Source organism: Cyanistes caeruleus, chromosome 3, assembly GCF_971803275.1.
Source record: "Cyanistes caeruleus chromosome 3, bCyaCae1.hap1.1, whole genome shotgun sequence".
In the NCBI taxonomy this organism is placed as follows: domain Eukaryota; kingdom Metazoa; phylum Chordata; class Aves; order Passeriformes; family Paridae; genus Cyanistes; species Cyanistes caeruleus.
In genome coordinates, this window is record NC_141703.1 from 117881507 (window position 1) to 117905620 (window position 24114).

The following is a 24114-nucleotide window of genomic DNA, read 5'->3' on the forward strand; positions in this document are numbered from 1 at the left end:
GTTGAAGTATTTTGAGGAATTTTTCTTAGATTTTGTGGAAACTTGTGGAGGTTTTGTGTGATTTTTGTGGAATTTTGTGGGATATTGAGGCGATTTAGGGATCTTGAGGGATTTTTCATGTATTTTGTGGGAATTTGTGGAGATTTGGTGGGATTTTTTTTTATAATTTGGTCGTGTTTTGAGAAGATTTCGGGAATGTTGTGGGATTTTTCCGGGAATTTTGTGGGATTTTGAGGAGATTTTGTGGGATGGTTGTGGAACTTTGAGGGTCTTTTCTGGAATTTTGTGAGATTCGGCAGAGAATTGAGGAATTATCTGTGATTTTTCATGTATTTTGTAAGAATTTGTGGAGATTTGGTGGGATTTTTGTGGAATTTGGTGGGCCTTTTCAAGGACTTTGTGTGGTTTTGAGGAGAGTTGAAGTATTTTGAGGAATTTTTCTTAGATTTTGTGGAAACTTGTGGAGGTTTTGTGTGATTTTTGTGGAATTTTGTGGGATATTGAGGCGATTTAGGGATCTTGAGGGATTTTTCATGTATTTTGTGGGAATTTGTGGAGATTTGGTGGGATTTTTTTTTAGAATTTGGTCGTGTTTTGAGAAGATTTCGGGAATGTTGTGGGATTTAGGGAATTTTGTGGGATTTTGAGGAGATTTTGTGGGATGGTTGTGGAATTTTGAGGGTCTTTTCTGGAATTTTGTGAGATTCGGCAGAGAATTGAGGAATTATCTGTGATTTTTCATGTATTTTGTAAGAATTTGTGGAGATTTGGTGGGATTTTTGTTGAAATTTGTAGAGTTTTGAGAAGATGTAGGGAATTTGGTGGGATTTTTGTGGAATTTGGTGGGCCTTTTCAAGGACTTTGTGTGGTTTTGAGGAGAGTTGAAGTATTTTGAGGAATTTTTCTTAGATTTTGTGGAAACTTGTGGAGGTTTTCTGTGATTTTTGTGGAATTTTGTGGGATATTGAGGCGATTTAGGGATCTTGAGGGATTTTTCATGTATTTTGTGGGAATTTGTGGAGATTTGGTGGGATTTTTTTTTAGAATTTGGTCGTGTTTTGAGAAGATTTCGGGAATGTTGTGGGATTTTTCCTGGAATTTTGTTGGATTTTGAGGAGATTTTGTGGGATGGTTGTGGAATTTTGAGGGTCTTTTCTGGAATTTTGTGAGATTCGGCAGAGAATTGAGGAATTATCTGTGATTTTTCATGTATTTTGTAAGAATTTGTGGAGATTTGGTGGGATTTTTGTTGAAATTTGTAGAGTTTTGAGAAGATGTAGGGAATTTGGTGGGATTTTTGTGGAATTTGGTGGGCCTTTTCAAGGACTTTGTGTTGTTTTGAGGAGAGTTGAAGTATTTTGAGGAATTTTTCTTAGATTTTGTGGAAACTTGTGGAGGTTTTGTGTGATTTTTGTGGAATTTTGTGGGATAGTGAGGCGATTTAGGGATCTTGAGGGATTTTTCATGTATTTTGTGGGAATTTGTGGAGATTTGGTGGGATTTTTTTTTATAATTTGGTCGTGTTTTCAGAAGATTTCGGGAATGTTGTGGGATTTTTCCTGGAACTTTGTTGGATTTTGAGGAGATTTTGTGGGATGGTTGTGGAATTTTGAGGGTCTTTTCTGGAATTTTGTGAGATTCGGCAGAGAATTGAGGAATTATCTGTGATTTTTCATGTATTTTGTAAGAATTTGTGGAGATTTGGTGGGATTTTTGTGGAATTTGGTAGAGTTTTGGAATGATTTAGGTCATTTTGTGGGATATTTCTGGAATTTGGTAGGGCTTTTCAGGAATTTTGTAGTATTTTGAAAAGATTTAGGGAATTTTGTGTTGTTTTTCTTGAATTTTGTGGGAAACTGGTGATTTTATGGGGCGTTTCTGGAATTTGGTCGAGTTTTCAGAAGATTTAGGGATTTTTGTGGGACTTTTGTGGGATGTTCTGGGAATTGGTGGAGATTTTGTGGGACATTCCTGTGAATTGGTAGGGTTTTGAAATGATTTAGGGAATTTTGTGGGACTTGTCTGGAATTTTGTGGGGATTTTTCTGGAATTGTGTGGGATTCTGAGGAGACTTGAAGAATGTTGAGGAATTTGTTTTAGATTTTGTGGGAATTTGTGGAGATTCTGTGGGATTTTTGTGGAATTTGGTGGGCCTTTTCAAGGACTTTGTGTGGTTTTGAGGAGAGTTGAAGTATTTTGAGGAATTTTTCTTAGATTTTGTGGAAACTTGTGGAGGTTTTGTGTGATTTTTGTGGAATTTTGTGGGATATTGAGGCGATTTAGGGATCTTGAGGGATTTTTCATGTATTTTGTGGGAATTTGTGGAGATTTGGTGGGATATTTTTCTAGAATTTGGTCGTGTTTTAGAAGAATTAGGGAATTTTGTGGGATTTTTCTTGGATTTTGTGGACATTTGTGGACATTTTGTGGGATGTTGGTGGAACTTTGAGCGTCTTTTCTGGAATTTTGTGAGATTCTGCAGGGTATTGAGGAATTATCTGTGATTTTTCATGTATTTTGTGGGAATTTGTGGAGATTTGGTGGGATTTTTGTTGAAATTTGTAGAGTTTTGAGAAGATGTAGGGAATTTGGTGGGATTTTTGTGGAATTTGGTGGGCCTTTTCAAGGACTTTGTGTGGTTTTGAGGAGAGTTGAAGTATTTTGAGGAATTTTTCTTAGATTTTGTGGAAACTTGTGGAGGTTTTGTGTGATTTTTGTGGAATTTTGTGGGATATTGAGGCGATTTAGGGATCTTGAGGGATTTTTCATGTATTTTGTGGGAATTTGTGGAGATTTGGTGGGATTTTTTTTTATAATTTGGTCGTGTTTTGAGAAGATTTCGGGAATGTTGTGGGATTTTTCCGGGAATTTTGTGGGATTTTGAGGAGATTTTGTGGGATGGTTGTGGAACTTTGAGGGTCTTTTCTGGAATTTTGTGAGATTCGGCAGAGAATTGAGGAATTATCTGTGATTTTTCATGTATTTTGTAAGAATTTGTGGAGATTTGGTGGGATTTTTGTGGAATTTGGTAGAGTTTTGGAATGATTTAGGTCATTTTGTGGGATATTTCTGGAATTTGGTAGGGCTTTTCAGGAATTTTGTAGTATTTTGAAAAGATTTAGGGAATTTTGTGTTGTTTTTCTTGAATTTTGTGGGAAACTGGTGATTTTATGGGGCGTTTCTGGAATTTGGTCGAGTTTTCAGAAGATTTAGGGATTTTTGTGGGACTTTTGTGGGATGTTCTGGGAATTGGTGGAGATTTTGTGGGACATTCCTGTGAATTGGTAGGGTTTTGAAATGATTTAGGGAATTTTGTGGGACTTGTCTGTAATTTTGTGGGGATTTTTCTGGAATTGTGTGGGATTCTGAGGAGACTTGAAGAATGTTGAGGAATTTGTTTTAGATTTTGTGGGAATTTGTGGAGATTCTGTGGGATTTTTGTGGAATTTGGTGGGCCTTTTCAAGGACTTTGTGTGGTTTTGAGGAGAGTTGAAGTATTTTGAGGAATTTTTCTTAGATTTTGTGGAAACTTGTGGAGGTTTTGTGTGATTTTTGTGGAATTTTGTGGGATATTGAGGCGATTTAGGGATCTTGAGGGATTTTTCATGTATTTTGTGGGAATTTGTGGAGATTTGGTGGGATATTTTTCTAGAATTTGGTCGTGTTTTAGAAGAATTAGGGAATTTTGTGGGATTTTTCTTGGATTTTGTGGACATTTGTGGACATTTTGTGGGATGTTGGTGGAACTTTGAGCGTCTTTTCTGGAATTTTGTGAGATTCTGCAGGGAATTGAGGAATTATCTGTGATTTTTCATGTATTTTGTAAGAATTTGTGGAGATTTGGTGGGATTTTTGTTGAAATTTGTAGAGTTTTGAGAAGATGTAGGGAATTTGGTGGGATTTTTGTGGAATTTGGTGGGCCTTTTCAAGGACTTTGTGTGGTTTTGAGGAGAGTTGAAGTATTTTGAGGAATTTTTCTTAGATTTTGTGGAAACTTGTGGAGGTTTTGTGTGATTTTTGTGGAATTTTGTGGGATATTGAGGCGATTTAGGGATCTTGAGGGATTTTTCATGTATTTTGTGGGAATTTGTGGAGATTTGGTGGGATTTTTTTTTATAATTTGGTCGTGTTTTCAGAAGATTTCGGGAATGTTGTGGGATTTTTCCTGGAATTTTGTTGGATTTTGAGGAGATTTTGTGGGATGGTTGTGGAACTTTGAGGGTCTTTTCTGGAATTTTGTGAGATTCGGCAGAGAATTGAGGAATTATCTGTGATTTTTCATGTATTTTGTAAGAATTTGTGGAGATTTGGTGGGATTTTTGTGGAATTTGGTGGGCCTTTTCAAGGACTTTGTGTTGTTTTGAGGAGAGTTGAAGTATTTTGAGGAATTTTTCTTAGATTTTGTGGAAACTTGTGGAGGTTTTGTGTGATTTTTGTGGAATTTTGTGGGATATTGAGGCGATTTAGGGATCTTGAGGGATTTTTCATGTATTTTGTGGGAATTTGTGGAGATTTGGTGGGATTTTTTTTTAGAATTTGGTCGTGTTTTGAGAAGATTTCGGGAATGTTGTGGGATTTAGGGAATTTTGTGGGATTTTGAGGAGATTTTGTGGGATGGTTGTGGAATTTTGAGGGTCTTTTCTGGAATTTTGTGAGATTCGGCAGAGAATTGAGGAATTATCTGTGATTTTTCATGTATTTTGTAAGAATTTGTGGAGATTTGGTGGGATTTTTGTTGAAATTTGTAGAGTTTTGAGAAGATGTAGGGAATTTGGTGGGATTTTTGTGGAATTTGGTGGGCCTTTTCAAGGACTTTGTGTGGTTTTGAGGAGAGTTGAAGTATTTTGAGGAATTTTTCTTAGATTTTGTGGAAACTTGTGGAGGTTTTGTGTGATTTTTGTGGAATTTTGTGGGATATTGAGGCGATTTAGGGATCTTGAGGGATTTTTCATGTATTTTGTGGGAATTTGTGGAGATTTGGTGGGATATTTTTCTAGAATTCGGTCGTGTTTTAGAAGAATTAGGGAATTTTGTGGGATTTTTCTTGGATTTTGTGGACATTTGTGGACATTTTGTGGGATGTTGGTGGAACTTTGAGCGTCTTTTCTGGAATTTTGTGAGATTCTGCAGGGAATTGAGGAATTATCTGTGATTTTTCATGTATTTTGTAAGAATTTGTGGAGATTTGGTGGGATTTTTGTTGAAATTTGTAGAGTTTTGAGAAGATGTAGGGAATTTGGTGGGATTTTTGTGGAATTTGGTGGGCCTTTTCAAGGACTTTGTGTGGTTTTGAGGAGAGTTGAAGTATTTTGAGGAATTTTTCTTAGATTTTGTGGAAACTTGTGGAGGTTTTGTGTGATTTTTGTGGAATTTTGTGGGATATTGAGGCGATTTAGGGATCTTGAGGGATTTTTCATGTATTTTGTGGGAATTTGTGGAGATTTGGTGGGATTTTTTTTTAGAATTTGGTCGTGTTTTGAGAAGATTTAGGGAATGTTGTGGGATTTTTCCTGGAATTTTGTTGGATTTTGAGGAGATTTTGCAGGATGGTTGTGGAATTTTGAGGGTCTTTTCTGGAATTTTGTGAGATTCGGCAGAGAATTGAGGAATTATCTGTGATTTTTCATGTATTTTGTAAGAATTTGTGGAGATTTGGTGGGATTTTTGTGGAATTTGGTAGAGTTTTGGAATGATTTAGGTCATTTTGTGGGATATATCTGGAATTTGGTAGGGCTTTTCAGGAATTTTGTAATATTTTGAAAAGATTTAGGGAATTTTGTGTTGTTTTTCTTGAATTTTGTGGGAAACTGTGGTGATATTATGGGGCGTTTCTGGAATTTGGTCGAGTTTTCAGAAGATTTAGGGATTTTTGTGGGACTTTTGTGGGATGTTCTGGGAATTGGTGGAGATTTTGTGGGACATTCCTGTGAATTGGTAGGGTTTTGAAATGATTTAGGGAATTTTGTGGGACTTGTCTGTAATTTTGTGGGGGTTTTTCTGGAATTGTTTGGGATTCTGAGGAGACTTGAAGAATGTTGAGGAATTTGTTTTAGATTTTGTGGGAATTTGTGGAGATTTGGTGGGATATTTTTCTGGAATTTGGTCGTGTTTTAGAAGAATTAGGGAATTTTGTGGGATTTTTCTTGGATTTTGTGGACATTTGTGGACATTTTGTGGGATGTTGGTGGAACTTTGAGCGTCTTTTCTGGAATTTTGTGAGATTCTGCAGAGAATTGAGGAATTATCTGTGATTTTTCATGTATTTTGTAAGAATTTGTGGAGATTTGGTGGGATTTTTGTTGAAATTTGTAGAGTTTTGAGAAGATGTAGGGAATTTGGTGGGATTTTTGTGGAATTTGGTGGGCCTTTTCAAAGACTTTGTGTGGTTTTGAGGAGAGTTGAAGTATTTTGAGGAATTTTTCTTAGATTTTGTGGAAACTTGTGGAGGTTTTGTGTGATTTTTGTGGAATTTTGTGGGATAGTGAGGCGATTTAGGGATCTTGAGGGATTTTTCATGTATTTTGTGGGAATATGTGGAGATTTGGTGGGATTTTTTTTTAGAATTTGGTCATGTTTTGAGAAGATTTCGGGAATGTTGTGTGATTTTTCCTGGAAATTTGTTGGATTTTGAGGAGATTTTGCGGGATGTTTGTGGAATTTTGAGGGTCTTTTCTGGAATTTTGTGAGATTCTGCAGAGAATTGAGGAATTATCTGTGATTTTTCATGTATTTTGTGAGAATTTGTGGAGATTTGGTGGGATTTTTGTGGAATTTGGTAGAGTTTTGGAATGATTTATGTCATTTTGTGGGATATTTCTGGAATTTGGTAGGGCTTTTCAGGAATTTTGTAGTATTTTGAAAAGATTTAGGGAATTTTGTGTTGTTTTTCTTGAATTTTGTGGGAAACTGGTGATTTTATGGGGCGTTTCTGGAATTTGGTCGAGTTTTCAGAAGATTTAGGGATTTTTGTGGGACTTTTGTGGGATGTTCTGGGAATTGGTGGAGATTTTGTGGGACATTCCTGTGAATTGGTAGGGTTTTGAAATGATTTAGGGAATTTTGTGGGACTTGTCTGGAATTTTGTGGGGATTTTTCTGGAATTGTGTGGGATTCTGAGGAGACTTGAAGAATGTTGAGGAATTCGTTTTAGATTTTGTGGGAATTTGTGGAGATTCTGTGGGATTTTTGTGGAATTTGGTGGGCCTTTTCAAGGACTTTGTGTGGTTTTGAGGAGAGTTGAAGTATTTTGAGGAATTTTTCTTAGATTTTGTGGAAACTTGTGGAGGTTTTGTGTGATTTTTGTGGAATTTTGTGGGATATTGAGGCGATTTAGGGATCTTGAGGGATTTTTCATGTATTTTGTGGGAATTTGTGGAGATTTGGTGGGATATTTTTCTAGAATTTGGTCGTGTTTTAGAAGAATTAGGGAATTTTGTGGGATTTTTCTTGGATTTTGTGGACATTTGTGGACATTTTGTGGGATGTTGGTGGAACTTTGAGGGTCTTTTCTGGAATTTTGTGAGATTCTGCAGGGAATTGAGGAATTATCTGTGATTTTTCATGTATTTTGTAAGAATTTGTGGAGATTTGGTGGGATTTTTGTTGAAATTTGTAGAGTTTTGAGAAGATGTAGGGAATTTGGTGGGATTTTTGTGGAATTTGGTGGGCCTTTTCAAGGACTTTGTGTGGTTTTGAGGAGAGTTGAAGTATTTTGAGGAATTTTTCTTAGATTTTGTGGAAACTTGTGGAGGTTTTGTGTGATTTTTGTGGAATTTTGTGGGATATTGAGGCGATTTAGGGATCTTGAGGGATTTTTCATGTATTTTGTGGGAATTTGTGGAGATTTGGTGGGATTTTTTTTTAGAATTTGGTCGTGTTTTGAGAAGATTTCGGGAATGTTGTGGGATTTTTCCTGGAATTTTGTTGGATTTTGAGGAGATTTTGTGGGATGGTTGTGGAATTTTGAGGGTCTTTTCTGGAATTTTGTGAGATTCGGCAGAGAATTGAGGAATTATCTGTGATTTTTCATGTATTTTGTAAGAATTTGTGGAGATTTGGTGGGATTTTTGTTGAAATTTGTAGAGTTTTGAGAAGATGTAGGGAATTTGGTGGGATTTTTGTGGAATTTGGTGGGCCTTTTCAAAGACTTTGTGTGGTTTTGAGGAGAGTTGAAGTATTTTGAGGAATTTTTCTTAGATTTTGTGGAAACTTGTGGAGGTTTTGTGTGATTTTTGTGGAATTTTGTGGGATAGTGAGGCGATTTAGGGATCTTGAGGGATTTTTCATGTATTTTGTGGGAATATGTGGAGATTTGGTGGGATTTTTTTTTAGAATTTGGTCGTGTTTTGAGAAGATTTCGGGAATGTTGTGTGATTTTTCCTGGAAATTTGTTGGATTTTGAGGAGATTTTGCGGGATGTTTGTGGAATTTTGAGGGTCTTTTCTGGAATTTTGTGAGATTCTGCAGAGAATTGAGGAATTATCTGTGATTTTTCATGTATTTTGTGAGAATTTGTGGAGATTTGGTGGGATTTTTGTGGAATTTGGTAGAGTTTTGGAATGATTTAGGTCATTTTGTGGGATATTTCTGGAATTTGGTAGGGCTTTTCAGGAATTTTGTAGTATTTTGAAAAGATTTAGGGAATTTTGTGTTGTTTTTCTTGAATTTTGTGGGAAACTGGTGATTTTATGGGGCGTTTCTGGAATTTGGTCGAGTTTTCAGAAGATTTAGGGATTTTTGTGGGACTTTTGTGGGATGTTCTGGGAATTGGTGGAGATTTTGTGGGACATTCCTGTGAATTGGTAGGGTTTTGAAATGATTTAGGGAATTTTGTGGGACTTGTCTGGAATTTTGTGGGGATTTTTCTGGAATTGTGTGGGATTCTGAGGAGACTTGAAGAATGTTGAGGAATTTGTTTTAGATTTTGTGGGAATTTGTGGAGATTCTGTGGGATTTTTGTGGAATTTGGTGGGCCTTTTCAAGGACTTTGTGTGGTTTTGAGGAGAGTTGAAGTATTTTGAGGAATTTTTCTTAGATTTTGTGGAAACTTGTGGAGGTTTTGTGTGATTTTTGTGGAATTTTGTGGGATATTGAGGCGATTTAGGGATCTTGAGGGATTTTTCATGTATTTTGTGGGAATTTGTGGAGATTTGGTGGGATTTTTTTTTAGAATTTGGTCGTGTTTTGAGAAGATTTAGGGAATGTTGTGGGATTTTTCCTGGAATTTTGTTGGATTTTGAGGAGATTTTGCAGGATGGTTGTGGAATTTTGAGGGTCTTTTCTGGAATTTTGTGAGATTCGGCAGAGAATTGAGGAATTATCTGTGATTTTTCATGTATTTTGTAAGAATTTGTGGAGATTTGGTGGGATTTTTGTGGAATTTGGTAGAGTTTTGGAATGATTTAGGTCATTTTGTGGGATATATCTGGAATTTGGTAGGGCTTTTCAGGAATTTTGTAATATTTTGAAAAGATTTAGGGAATTTTGTGTTGTTTTTCTTGAATTTTGTGGGAAACTGTGGTGATATTATGGGGCGTTTCTGGAATTTGGTCGAGTTTTCAGAAGATTTAGGGATTTTTGTGGGACTTTTGTGGGATGTTCTGGGAATTGGTGGAGATTTTGTGGGACATTCCTGTGAATTGGTAGGGTTTTGAAATGATTTAGGGAATTTTGTGGGACTTGTCTGTAATTTTGTGGGGGTTTTTCTGGAATTGTTTGGGATTCTGAGGAGACTTGAAGAATGTTGAGGAATTTGTTTTAGATTTTGTGGGAATTTGTGGAGATTTGGTGGGATATTTTTCTGGAATTTGGTCGTGTTTTAGAAGAATTAGGGAATTTTGTGGGATTTTTCTTGGATTTTGTGGACATTTGTGGACATTTTGTGGGATGTTGGTGGAACTTTGAGCGTCTTTTCTGGAATTTTGTGAGATTCTGCAGAGAATTGAGGAATTATCTGTGATTTTTCATGTATTTTGTAAGAATTTGTGGAGATTTGGTGGGATTTTTGTTGAAATTTGTAGAGTTTTGAGAAGATGTAGGGAATTTGGTGGGATTTTTGTGGAATTTGGTGGGCCTTTTCAAAGACTTTGTGTGGTTTTGAGGAGAGTTGAAGTATTTTGAGGAATTTTTCTTAGATTTTGTGGAAACTTGTGGAGGTTTTGTGTGATTTTTGTGGAATTTTGTGGGATAGTGAGGCGATTTAGGGATCTTGAGGGATTTTTCATGTATTTTGTGGGAATATGTGGAGATTTGGTGGGATTTTTTTTTAGAATTTGGTCATGTTTTGAGAAGATTTCGGGAATGTTGTGTGATTTTTCCTGGAAATTTGTTGGATTTTGAGGAGATTTTGCGGGATGTTTGTGGAATTTTGAGGGTCTTTTCTGGAATTTTGTGAGATTCTGCAGAGAATTGAGGAATTATCTGTGATTTTTCATGTATTTTGTGAGAATTTGTGGAGATTTGGTGGGATTTTTGTGGAATTTGGTAGAGTTTTGGAATGATTTAGGTCATTTTGTGGGATATTTCTGGAATTTGGTAGGGCTTTTCAGGAATTTTGTAGTATTTTGAAAAGATTTAGGGAATTTTGTGTTGTTTTTCTTGAATTTTGTGGGAAACTGGTGATTTTATGGGGCGTTTCTGGAATTTGGTCGAGTTTTCAGAAGATTTAGGGATTTTTGTGGGACTTTTGTGGGATGTTCTGGGAATTGGTGGAGATTTTGTGGGACATTCCTGTGAATTGGTAGGGTTTTGAAATGATTTAGGGAATTTTGTGGGACTTGTCTGGAATTTTGTGGGGATTTTTCTGGAATTGTGTGGGATTCTGAGGAGACTTGAAGAATGTTGAGGAATTTGTTTTAGATTTTGTGGGAATTTGTGGAGATTCTGTGGGATTTTTGTGGAATTTGGTGGGCCTTTTCAAGGACTTTGTGTGGTTTTGAGGAGAGTTGAAGTATTTTGAGGAATTTTTCTTAGATTTTGTGGAAACTTGTGGAGGTTTTGTGTGATTTTTGTGGAATTTTGTGGGATATTGAGGCGATTTAGGGATCTTGAGGGATTTTTCATGTATTTTGTGGGAATTTGTGGAGATTTGGTGGGATATTTTTCTAGAATTTGGTCGTGTTTTAGAAGAATTAGGGAATTTTGTGGGATTTTTCTTGGATTTTGTGGACATTTGTGGACATTTTGTGGGATGTTGGTGGAACTTTGAGCGTCTTTTCTGGAATTTTGTGAGATTCTGCAGGGAATTGAGGAATTATCTGTGATTTTTCATGTATTTTGTAAGAATTTGTGGAGATTTGGTGGGATTTTTGTTGAAATTTGTAGAGTTTTGAGAAGATGTAGGGAATTTGGTGGGATTTTTGTGGAATTTGGTGGGCCTTTTCAAGGACTTTGTGTGGTTTTGAGGAGAGTTGAAGTATTTTGAGGAATTTTTCTTAGATTTTGTGGAAACTTGTGGAGGTTTTGTGTGATTTTTGTGGAATTTTGTGGGATATTGAGGCGATTTAGGGATCTTGAGGGATTTTTCATGTATTTTGTGGGAATTTGTGGAGATTTGGTGGGATTTTTTTTTAGAATTTGGTCGTGTTTTGAGAAGATTTCGGGAATGTTGTGGGATTTTTCCTGGAATTTTGTTGGATTTTGAGGAGATTTTGTGGGATGGTTGTGGAACTTTGAGGGTCTTTTCTGGAATTTTGTGAGATTCGGCAGAGAATTGAGGAATTATCTGTGATTTTTCATGTATTTTGTAAGAATTTGTGGAGATTTGGTGGGATTTTTGTGGAATTTGGTAGAGTTTTGGAATGATTTAGGTCATTTTGTGGGATATATCTGGAATTTGGTAGGGCTTTTCAGGAATTTTGTAATATTTTGAAAAGATTTAGGGAATTTTGTGTTGTTTTTCTTGAATTTTGTGGGAAACTGTGGTGATATTATGGGGCGTTTCTGGAATTTGGTCGAGTTTTCAGAAGATTTAGGGATTTTTGTGGGACTTTTGTGGGATGTTCTGGGAATTGGTGGAGATTTTGTGGGACATTCCTGTGAATTGGTAGGGTTTTGAAATGATTTAGGGAATTTTGTGGGACTTGTCTGTAATTTTGTGGGGGTTTTTCTGGAATTGTTTGGGATTCTGAGGAGACTTGAAGAATGTTGAGGAATTTGTTTTAGATTTTGTGGGAATTTGTGGAGATTTGGTGGGATATTTTTCTGGAATTTGGTCGTGTTTTAGAAGAATTAGGGAATTTTGTGGGATTTTTCTTGGATTTTGTGGACATTTGTGGACATTTTGTGGGATGTTGGTGGAACTTTGAGCGTCTTTTCTGGAATTTTGTGAGATTCTGCAGAGAATTGAGGAATTATCTGTGATTTTTCATGTATTTTGTAAGAATTTGTGGAGATTTGGTGGGATTTTTGTTGAAATTTGTAGAGTTTTGAGAAGATGTAGGGAATTTGGTGGGATTTTTGTGGAATTTGGTGGGCCTTTTCAAAGACTTTGTGTGGTTTTGAGGAGAGTTGAAGTATTTTGAGGAATTTTTCTTAGATTTTGTGGAAACTTGTGGAGGTTTTGTGTGATTTTTGTGGAATTTTGTGGGATAGTGAGGCGATTTAGGGATCTTGAGGGATTTTTCATGTATTTTGTGGGAATATGTGGAGATTTGGTGGGATTTTTTTTTAGAATTTGGTCATGTTTTGAGAAGATTTCGGGAATGTTGTGTGATTTTTCCTGGAAATTTGTTGGATTTTGAGGAGATTTTGCGGGATGTTTGTGGAATTTTGAGGGTCTTTTCTGGAATTTTGTGAGATTCTGCAGAGAATTGAGGAATTATCTGTGATTTTTCATGTATTTTGTGAGAATTTGTGGAGATTTGGTGGGATTTTTGTGGAATTTGGTAGAGTTTTGGAATGATTTATGTCATTTTGTGGGATATTTCTGGAATTTGGTAGGGCTTTTCAGGAATTTTGTAGTATTTTGAAAAGATTTAGGGAATTTTGTGTTGTTTTTCTTGAATTTTGTGGGAAACTGGTGATTTTATGGGGCGTTTCTGGAATTTGGTCGAGTTTTCAGAAGATTTAGGGATTTTTGTGGGACTTTTGTGGGATGTTCTGGGAATTGGTGGAGATTTTGTGGGACATTCCTGTGAATTGGTAGGGTTTTGAAATGATTTAGGGAATTTTGTGGGACTTGTCTGGAATTTTGTGGGGATTTTTCTGGAATTGTGTGGGATTCTGAGGAGACTTGAAGAATGTTGAGGAATTCGTTTTAGATTTTGTGGGAATTTGTGGAGATTCTGTGGGATTTTTGTGGAATTTGGTGGGCCTTTTCAAGGACTTTGTGTGGTTTTGAGGAGAGTTGAAGTATTTTGAGGAATTTTTCTTAGATTTTGTGGAAACTTGTGGAGGTTTTGTGTGATTTTTGTGGAATTTTGTGGGATATTGAGGCGATTTAGGGATCTTGAGGGATTTTTCATGTATTTTGTGGGAATTTGTGGAGATTTGGTGGGATATTTTTCTAGAATTTGGTCGTGTTTTAGAAGAATTAGGGAATTTTGTGGGATTTTTCTTGGATTTTGTGGACATTTGTGGACATTTTGTGGGATGTTGGTGGAACTTTGAGGGTCTTTTCTGGAATTTTGTGAGATTCTGCAGGGAATTGAGGAATTATCTGTGATTTTTCATGTATTTTGTAAGAATTTGTGGAGATTTGGTGGGATTTTTGTTGAAATTTGTAGAGTTTTGAGAAGATGTAGGGAATTTGGTGGGATTTTTGTGGAATTTGGTGGGCCTTTTCAAGGACTTTGTGTGGTTTTGAGGAGAGTTGAAGTATTTTGAGGAATTTTTCTTAGATTTTGTGGAAACTTGTGGAGGTTTTGTGTGATTTTTGTGGAATTTTGTGGGATATTGAGGCGATTTAGGGATCTTGAGGGATTTTTCATGTATTTTGTGGGAATTTGTGGAGATTTGGTGGGATTTTTTTTTAGAATTTGGTCGTGTTTTGAGAAGATTTCGGGAATGTTGTGGGATTTTTCCTGGAATTTTGTTGGATTTTGAGGAGATTTTGTGGGATGGTTGTGGAATTTTGAGGGTCTTTTCTGGAATTTTGTGAGATTCGGCAGAGAATTGAGGAATTATCTGTGATTTTTCATGTATTTTGTAAGAATTTGTGGAGATTTGGTGGGATTTTTGTTGAAATTTGTAGAGTTTTGAGAAGATGTAGGGAATTTGGTGGGATTTTTGTGGAATTTGGTGGGCCTTTTCAAAGACTTTGTGTGGTTTTGAGGAGAGTTGAAGTATTTTGAGGAATTTTTCTTAGATTTTGTGGAAACTTGTGGAGGTTTTGTGTGATTTTTGTGGAATTTTGTGGGATAGTGAGGCGATTTAGGGATCTTGAGGGATTTTTCATGTATTTTGTGGGAATATGTGGAGATTTGGTGGGATTTTTTTTTAGAATTTGGTCGTGTTTTGAGAAGATTTCGGGAATGTTGTGTGATTTTTCCTGGAAATTTGTTGGATTTTGAGGAGATTTTGCGGGATGTTTGTGGAATTTTGAGGGTCTTTTCTGGAATTTTGTGAGATTCTGCAGAGAATTGAGGAATTATCTGTGATTTTTCATGTATTTTGTGAGAATTTGTGGAGATTTGGTGGGATTTTTGTGGAATTTGGTAGAGTTTTGGAATGATTTAGGTCATTTTGTGGGATATTTCTGGAATTTGGTAGGGCTTTTCAGGAATTTTGTAGTATTTTGAAAAGATTTAGGGAATTTTGTGTTGTTTTTCTTGAATTTTGTGGGAAACTGGTGATTTTATGGGGCGTTTCTGGAATTTGGTCGAGTTTTCAGAAGATTTAGGGATTTTTGTGGGACTTTTGTGGGATGTTCTGGGAATTGGTGGAGATTTTGTGGGACATTCCTGTGAATTGGTAGGGATTTGAAATGATTTAGGGAATTTTGTGGGACTTGTCTGGAATTTTGTGGGGATTTTTCTGGAATTGTGTGGGATTCTGAGGAGACTTGAAGAATGTTGAGGAATTTGTTTTAGATTTTGTGGGAATTTGTGGAGATTCTGTGGGATTTTTGTGGAATTTGGTGGGCCTTTTCAAGGACTTTGTGTGGTTTTGAGGAGAGTTGAAGTATTTTGAGGAATTTTTCTTAGATTTTGTGGAAACTTGTGGAGGTTTTGTGTGATTTTTGTGGAATTTTGTGGGATATTGAGGCGATTTAGGGATCTTGAGGGATTTTTCATGTATTTTGTGGGAATTTGTGGAGATTTGGTGGGATTTTTTTTTAGAATTTGGTCGTGTTTTGAGAAGATTTAGGGAATGTTGTGGGATTTTTCCTGGAATTTTGTTGGATTTTGAGGAGATTTTGCAGGATGGTTGTGGAATTTTGAGGGTCTTTTCTGGAATTTTGTGAGATTCGGCAGAGAATTGAGGAATTATCTGTGATTTTTCATGTATTTTGTAAGAATTTGTGGAGATTTGGTGGGATTTTTGTGGAATTTGGTAGAGTTTTGGAATGATTTAGGTCATTTTGTGGGATATATCTGGAATTTGGTAGGGCTTTTCAGGAATTTTGTAATATTTTGAAAAGATTTAGGGAATTTTGTGTTGTTTTTCTTGAATTTTGTGGGAAACTGTGGTGATATTATGGGGCGTTTCTGGAATTTGGTCGAGTTTTCAGAAGATTTAGGGATTTTTGTGGGACTTTTGTGGGATGTTCTGGGAATTGGTGGAGATTTTGTGGGACATTCCTGTGAATTGGTAGGGTTTTGAAATGATTTAGGGAATTTTGTGGGACTTGTCTGTAATTTTGTGGGGGTTTTTCTGGAATTGTTTGGGATTCTGAGGAGACTTGAAGAATGTTGAGGAATTTGTTTTAGATTTTGTGGGAATTTGTGGAGATTTGGTGGGATATTTTTCTGGAATTTGGTCGTGTTTTAGAAGAATTAGGGAATTTTGTGGGATTTTTCTTGGATTTTGTGGACATTTGTGGACATTTTGTGGGATGTTGGTGGAACTTTGAGCGTCTTTTCTGGAATTTTGTGAGATTCTGCAGAGAATTGAGGAATTATCTGTGATTTTTCATGTATTTTGTAAGAATTTGTGGAGATTTGGTGGGATTTTTGTTGAAATTTGTAGAGTTTTGAGAAGATGTAGGGAATTTGGTGGGATTTTTGTGGAATTTGGTGGGCCTTTTCAAAGACTTTGTGTGGTTTTGAGGAGAGTTGAAGTATTTTGAGGAATTTTTCTTAGATTTTGTGGAAACTTGTGGAGGTTTTGTGTGATTTTTGTGGAATTTTGTGGGATAGTGAGGCGATTTAGGGATCTTGAGGGATTTTTCATGTATTTTGTGGGAATATGTGGAGATTTGGTGGGATTTTTTTTTAGAATTTGGTCATGTTTTGAGAAGATTTCGGGAATGTTGTGTGATTTTTCCTGGAAATTTGTTGGATTTTGAGGAGATTTTGCGGGATGTTTGTGGAATTTTGAGGGTCTTTTCTGGAATTTTGTGAGATTCTGCAGAGAATTGAGGAATTATCTGTGATTTTTCATGTATTTTGTGAGAATTTGTGGAGATTTGGTGGGATTTTTGTGGAATTTGGTAGAGTTTTGGAATGATTTAGGTCATTTTGTGGGATATTTCTGGAATTTGGTAGGGCTTTTCAGGAATTTTGTAGTATTTTGAAAAGATTTAGGGAATTTTGTGTTGTTTTTCTTGAATTTTGTGGGAAACTGGTGATTTTATGGGGCGTTTCTGGAATTTGGTCGAGTTTTCAGAAGATTTAGGGATTTTTGTGGGACTTTTGTGGGATGTTCTGGGAATTGGTGGAGATTTTGTGGGACATTCCTGTGAATTGGTAGGGTTTTGAAATGATTTAGGGAATTTTGTGGGACTTGTCTGGAATTTTGTGGGGATTTTTCTGGAATTGTGTGGGATTCTGAGGAGACTTGAAGAATGTTGAGGAATTTGTTTTAGATTTTGTGGGAATTTGTGGAGATTCTGTGGGATTTTTGTGGAATTTGGTGGGCCTTTTCAAGGACTTTGTGTGGTTTTGAGGAGAGTTGAAGTATTTTGAGGAATTTTTCTTAGATTTTGTGGAAACTTGTGGAGGTTTTGTGTGATTTTTGTGGAATTTTGTGGGATATTGAGGCGATTTAGGGATCTTGAGGGATTTTTCATGTATTTTGTGGGAATTTGTGGAGATTTGGTGGGATATTTTTCTAGAATTTGGTCGTGTTTTAGAAGATTTCGGGAATTTTGTGGGATTTTTCTTGGATTTTGTGGACATTTGTGGACATTTTGTGGGATGTTGGTGGAACTTTGAGCGTCTTTTCTGGAATTTTGTGAGATTCTGCAGGGAATTGAGGAATTATCTGTGATTTTTCATGTATTTTGTAAGAATTTGTGGAGATTTGGTGGGATTTTTGTTGAAATTTGTAGAGTTTTGAGAAGATGTAGGGAATTTGGTGGGATTTTTGTGGAATTTGGTGGGCCTTTTCAAGGACTTTGTGTGGTTTTGAGGAGAGTTGAAGTATTTTGAGGAATTTTTCTTAGATTTTGTGGAAACTTGTGGAGGTTTTGTGTGATTTTTGTGGAATTTTGTGGGATATTGAGGCGATTTAGGGATCTTGAGGGATTTTTCATGTATTTTGTGGGAATTTGTGGAGATTTGGTGGGATTTTTTTTTAGAATTTGGTCGTGTTTTGAGAAGATTTCGGGAATGTTGTGGGATTTTTCCTGGAATTTTGTTGGATTTTGAGGAGATTTTGTGGGATGGTTGTGGAACTTTGAGGGTCTTTTCTGGAATTTTGTGAGATTCGGCAGAGAATTGAGGAATTATCTGTGATTTTTCATGTATTTTGTAAGAATTTGTGGAGATTTGGTGGGATTTTTGTTGAAATTTGTAGAGTTTTGAGAAGATGTAGGGAATTTGGTGGGATTTTTGTGGAATTTGGTGGGCCTTTTCAAGGACTTTGTGTGGTTTTGAGGAGAGTTGAAGTATTTTGAGGAATTTTTCTTAGATTTTGTGGAAACTTGTGGAGGTTTTGTGTGATTTTTGTGGAATTTTGTGGGATAGTGAGGCGATTTAGGGATCTTGAGGGATTTTTCATGTATTTTGTGGGAATATGTGGAGATTTGGTGGGATTTTTTTTTAGAATTTGGTCGTGTTTTGAGAAGATTTCGGGAATGTTGTGTGATTTTTCCTGGAAATTTGTTGGATTTTGAGGAGATTTTGTGGGATGGTTGTGGAATTTTGAGGGTCTTTTTTGGAATTTTGTGAGATTCTGCAGAGAATTGAGGAATTATCTGTGATTTTTCATGTATTTTGTGAGAATTTGTGGAGATTTGGTGGGATTTTTGTGGAATTTGGTAGAGTTTTGGAATGATTTAGGTCATTTTGTGGGATATTTCTGGAATTTGGTAGGGCTTTTCAGGAATTTTGTAGTATTTTGAAAAGATTTAGGGAATTTTGTGTTGTTTTTCTTGAATTTTGTGGGAAACTGGTGATTTTATGGGGCGTTTCTGGAATTTGGTCGAGTTTTCAGAAGATTTAGGGATTTTTGTGGGACTTTTGTGGGATGTTCTGGGAATTGGTGGAGATTTTGTGGGACATTCCTGTGAATTGGTAGGGTTTTGAAATGATTTAGGGAATTTTGTGGGACTTGTCTGGAATTTTGTGGGGATTTTTCTGGAATTGTGTGGGATTCTGAGGAGACTTGAAGAATGTTGAGGAATTTGTTTTAGATTTTGTGGGAATTTGTGGAGATTCTGTGGGATTTTTGTGGAATTTGGTGGGCCTTTTCAAGGACTTTGTGTGGTTTTGAGGAGAGTTGAAGTATTTTGAGGAATTTTTCTTAGATTTTGTGGAAACTTGTGGAGGTTTTGTGTGATTTTTGTGGAATTTTGTGGGATATTGAGGCGATTTAGGGATCTTGAGGGATTTTTCATGTATTTTGTGGGAATTTGTGGAGATTTGGTGGGATATTTTTCTAGAATTTGGTCGTGTTTTAGAAGAATTAGGGAATTTTGTGGGATTTTTCTTGGATTTTGTGGACATTTGTGGACATTTTGTGGGATGTTGGTGGAACTTTGAGCGTCTTTTCTGGAATTTTGTGAGATTCTGCAGGGAATTGAGGAATTATCTGTGATTTTTCATGTATTTTGTAAGAATTTGTGGAGATTTGGTGGGATTTTTGTTGAAATTTGTAGAGTTTTGAGAAGATGTAGGGAATTTGGTGGGATTTTTGTGGAATTTGGTGGGCCTTTTCAAGGACTTTGTGTGGTTTTGAGGAGAGTTGAAGTATTTTGAGGAATTTTTCTTAGATTTTGTGGAAACTTGTGGAGGTTTTGTGTGATTTTTGTGGAATTTTGTGGGATATTGAGGCGATTTAGGGATCTTGAGGGATTTTTCATGTATTTTGTGGGAATTTGTGGAGATTTGGTGGGATTTTTTTTTATAATTTGGTCGTGTTTTCAGAAGATTTCGGGAATGTTGTGGGATTTTTCCTGGAATTTTGTTGGATTTTGAGGAGATTTTGTGGGATGGTTGTGGAACTTTGAGGGTCTTTTCTGGAATTTTGTGAGATTCGGCAGAGAATTGAGGAATTATCTGTGATTTTTCATGTATTTTGTAAGAATTTGTGGAGATTTGGTGGGATTTTTGTGGAATTTGGTGGGCCTTTTCAAGGACTTTGTGTGGTTTTGAGGAGAGTTGAAGTATTTTGAGGAATTTTTCTTAGATTTTGTGGAAACTTGTGGAGGTTTTGTGTGATTTTTGTGGAATTTTGTGGGATATTGAGGCGATTTAGGGATCTTGAGGGATTTTTCATGTATTTTGTGGGAATTTGTGGAGATTTGGTGGGATTTTTTTTTAGAATTTGGTCGTGTTTTGAGAAGATTTCGGGAATGTTGTGGGATTTAGGGAATTTTGTGGGATTTTGAGGAGATTTTGTGGGATGGTTGTGGAATTTTGAGGGTCTTTTCTGGAATTTTGTGAGATTCGGCAGAGAATTGAGGAATTATCTGTGATTTTTCATGTATTTTGTAAGAATTTGTGGAGATTTGGTGGGATTTTTGTTGAAATTTGTAGAGTTTTGAGAAGATGTAGGGAATTTGGTGGGATTTTTGTGGAATTTGGTGGGCCTTTTCAAGGACTTTGTGTGGTTTTGAGGAGAGTTGAAGTATTTTGAGGAATTTTTCTTAGATTTTGTGGAAACTTGTGGAGGTTTTGTGTGATTTTTGTGGAATTTTGTGGGATATTGAGGCGATTTAGGGATCTTGAGGGATTTTTCATGTATTTTGTGGGAATTTGTGGAGATTTGGTGGGATTTTTTTTTAGAATTTGGTCGTGTTTTGAGAAGATTTCGGGAATGTTGTGGGATTTTTCCTGGAATTTTGTTGGATTTTGAGGAGATTTTGTGGGATGGTTGTGGAATTTTGAGGGTCTTTTCTGGAATTTTGTGAGATTCGGCAGAGAATTGAGGAATTATCTGTGATTTTTCATGTATTTTGTAAGAATTTGTGGAGATTTGGTGGGATTTTTGTTGAAATTTGTAGAGTTTTGAGAAGATGTAGGGAATTTGGTGGGATTTTTGTGGAATTTGGTGGGCCTTTTCAAGGACTTTGTGTGGTTTTGAGGAGAGTTGAAGTATTTTGAGGAATTTTTCTTAGATTTTGTGGAAACTTGTGGAGGTTTTCTGTGATTTTTGTGGAATTTTGTGGGATAGTGAGGCGATTTAGGGATCTTGAGGGATTTTTCATGTATTTTGTGGGAATTTGTGGAGATTTGGTGGGATTTTTTTTTATAATTTGGTCGTGTTTTCAGAAGATTTCGGGAATGTTGTGGGATTTTTCCTGGAATTTTGTTGGATTTTGAGGAGATTTTGTGGGATGGTTGTGGAATTTTGAGGGTCTTTTCTGGAATTTTGTGAGATTCGGCAGAGAATTGAGGAATTATCTGTGATTTTTCATGTATTTTGTAAGAATTTGTGGAGATTTGGTGGGATTTTTGTGGAATTTGGTAGAGTTTTGGAATGATTTAGGTCATTTTGTGGGATATTTCTGGAATTTGGTAGGGCTTTTCAGGAATTTTGTAGTATTTTGAAAAGATTTAGGGAATTTTGTGTTGTTTTTCTTGAATTTTGTGGGAAACTGTGGTGATTTAATGGGGCGTTTCTGGAATTTGGTCGAGTTTTCAGAAGATTTAGGGATTTTTGTGGGATTTTTGTGGGATGTTCTGGGAATCGGTGGAGATTTTGTGGGACATTCCTGTGAATTGGTAGGGTTTTGAAATGATTTAGGGAATTTTGTGGGACTTGTCTGTAATTTTGTGGGGATTTTTCTGGAATTGTGTGGGATTCTGAGGAGACTTGAAGAATGTTGAGGAATTTGTTTTAGATTTTGTGGGAATTTTTGGAGATTCTGTGGGATTTTTGTGGAATTTGGTGGGCCTTTTCAAGGACTTTGTGTTGTTTTGAGGAGAGTTGAAGTATTTTGAGGAATTTTTCTTAGATTTTGTGGAAACTTGTGGAGGTTTTCTGTGATTTTTGTGGAATTTTGTGGGATATTGAGGCGATTTAGGGATCTTGAGGGATTTTTCATGTATTTTGTGGGAATTTGTGGAGATTTGGTGGGATATTTTTCTAGAATTTGGTCGTGTTTTAGAAGAATTAGGGAATTTTGTGGGATTTTTCTTGGATTTTGTGGACATTTGTTGACATTTTGTGGGATGTTGGTGGAACTCTGAGGATCTTTTCTGGAATTTTGTGAGATTCTGCAGAGAATTGAGGAATTATCTGTGATTTTTCATGTATTTTGTGGGAATTTGTGGAGATTTGGTGGGATTTTTGTTGAAATTTGTAGAGTTTTGAGAAGATGTAGGGAATTTGGTGGGATTTTTGTGGAATTTGGTGGGCCTTTTCAAGGACTTTGTGTGGTTTTGAGGAGAGTTGAAGTATTTTGAGGAATTTTTCTTAGATTTTGTGGAAACTTGTGGAGGTTTTGTGTGATTTTTGTGGAATTTTGTGGGATAGTGAGGCGATTTAGGGATCTTGAGGGATTTTTCATGTATTTTGTGGGAATTTGTGGAGATTTGGTGGGATTTTTTTTTAGAATTTGGTCGTGTTTTGAGAAGATTTCGGGAATGTTGTGGGATTTTTCCTGGAATTTTGTTGGATTTTGAGGAGATTTTGTGGGATGGTTGTGGAATTTTGAGGGTCTTTTCTGGAATTTTGTGAGATTCGGCAGAGAATTGAGGAATTATCTGTGATTTTTCATGTATTTTGTAAGAATTTGTGGAGATTTGGTGGGATTTTTGTTGAAATTTGTAGAGTTTTGAGAAGATGTAGGGAATTTGGTGGGATTTTTGTGGAATTTGGTGGGCCTTTTCAAGGACTTTGTGTGGTTTTGAGGAGAGTTGAAGTATTTTGAGGAATTTTTCTTAGATTTTGTGGAAACTTGTGGAGGTTTTGTGTGATTTTTGTGGAATTTTGTGGGATATTGAGGCGATTTAGGGATCTTGAGGGATTTTTCATGTATTTTGTGGGAATTTGTGGAGATTTGGTGGGATTTTTTTTTAGAATTTGGTCGTGTTTTGAGAAGATTTCGGGAATGTTGTGGGATTTTTCCTGGAATTTTGTTGGATTTTGAGGAGATTTTGTGGGATGGTTGTGGAATTTTGAGGGTCTTTTCTGGAATTTTGTGAGATTCGGCAGAGAATTGAGGAATTATCTGTGATTTTTCATGTATTTTGTAAGAATTTGTGGAGATTTGGTGGGATTTTTGTTGAAATTTGTAGAGTTTTGAGAAGATGTAGGGAATTTGGTGGGATTTTTGTGGAATTTGGTGGGCCTTTTCAAGGACTTTGTGTGGTTTTGAGGAGAGTTGAAGTATTTTGAGGAATTTTTCTTAGATTTTGTGGAAACTTGTGGAGGTTTTCTGTGATTTTTGTGGAATTTTGTGGGATAGTGAGGCGATTTAGGGATCTTGAGGGATTTTTCATGTATTTTGTGGGAATTTGTGGAGATTTGGTGGGATTTTTTTTTATAATTTGGTCGTGTTTTCAGAAGATTTCGGGAATGTTGTGGGATTTTTCCTGGAATTTTGTTGGATTTTGAGGAGATTTTGTGGGATGGTTGTGGAATTTTGAGGGTCTTTTCTGGAATTTTGTGAGATTCGGCAGAGAATTGAGGAATTATCTGTGATTTTTCATGTATTTTGTAAGAATTTGTGGAGATTTGGTGGGATTTTTGTGGAATTTGGTAGAGTTTTGGAATGATTTAGGTCATTTTGTGGGATATTTCTGGAATTTGGTAGGGCTTTTCAGGAATTTTGTAGTATTTTGAAAAGATTTAGGGAATTTTGTGTTGTTTTTCTTGAATTTTGTGGGAAACTGTGGTGATTTAATGGGGCGTTTCTGGAATTTGGTCGAGTTTTCAGAAGATTTAGGGATTTTTGTGGGATTTTTGTGGGATGTTCTGGGAATCGGTGGAGATTTTGTGGGACATTCCTGTGAATTGGTAGGGTTTTGAAATGATTTAGGGAATTTTGTGGGACTTGTCTGTAATTTTGTGGGGATTTTTCTGGAATTGTGTGGGATTCTGAGGAGACTTGAAGAATGTTGAGGAATTTGTTTTAGATTTTGTGGGAATTTTTGGAGATTCTGTGGGATTTTTGTGGAATTTGGTGGGCCTTTTCAAGGACTTTGTGTTGTTTTGAGGAGAGTTGAAGTATTTTGAGGAATTTTTCTTAGATTTTGTGGAAACTTGTGGAGGTTTTCTGTGATTTTTGTGGAATTTTGTGGGATATTGAGGCGATTTAGGGATCTTGAGGGATTTTTCATGTATTTTGTGGGAATTTGTGGAGATTTGGTGGGATATTTTTCTAGAATTTGGTCGTGTTTTAGAAGAATTAGGGAATTTTGTGGGATTTTTCTTGGATTTTGTGGACATTTGTGGACATTTTGTGGGATGTTGGTGGAACTCTGAGGATCTTTTCTGGAATTTTGTGAGATTCTGCAGAGAATTGAGGAATTATCTGTGATTTTTCATGTATTTTGTGGGAATTTGTGGAGATTTGGTGGGATTTTTGTTGAAATTTGTAGAGTTTTGAGAAGATGTAGGGAA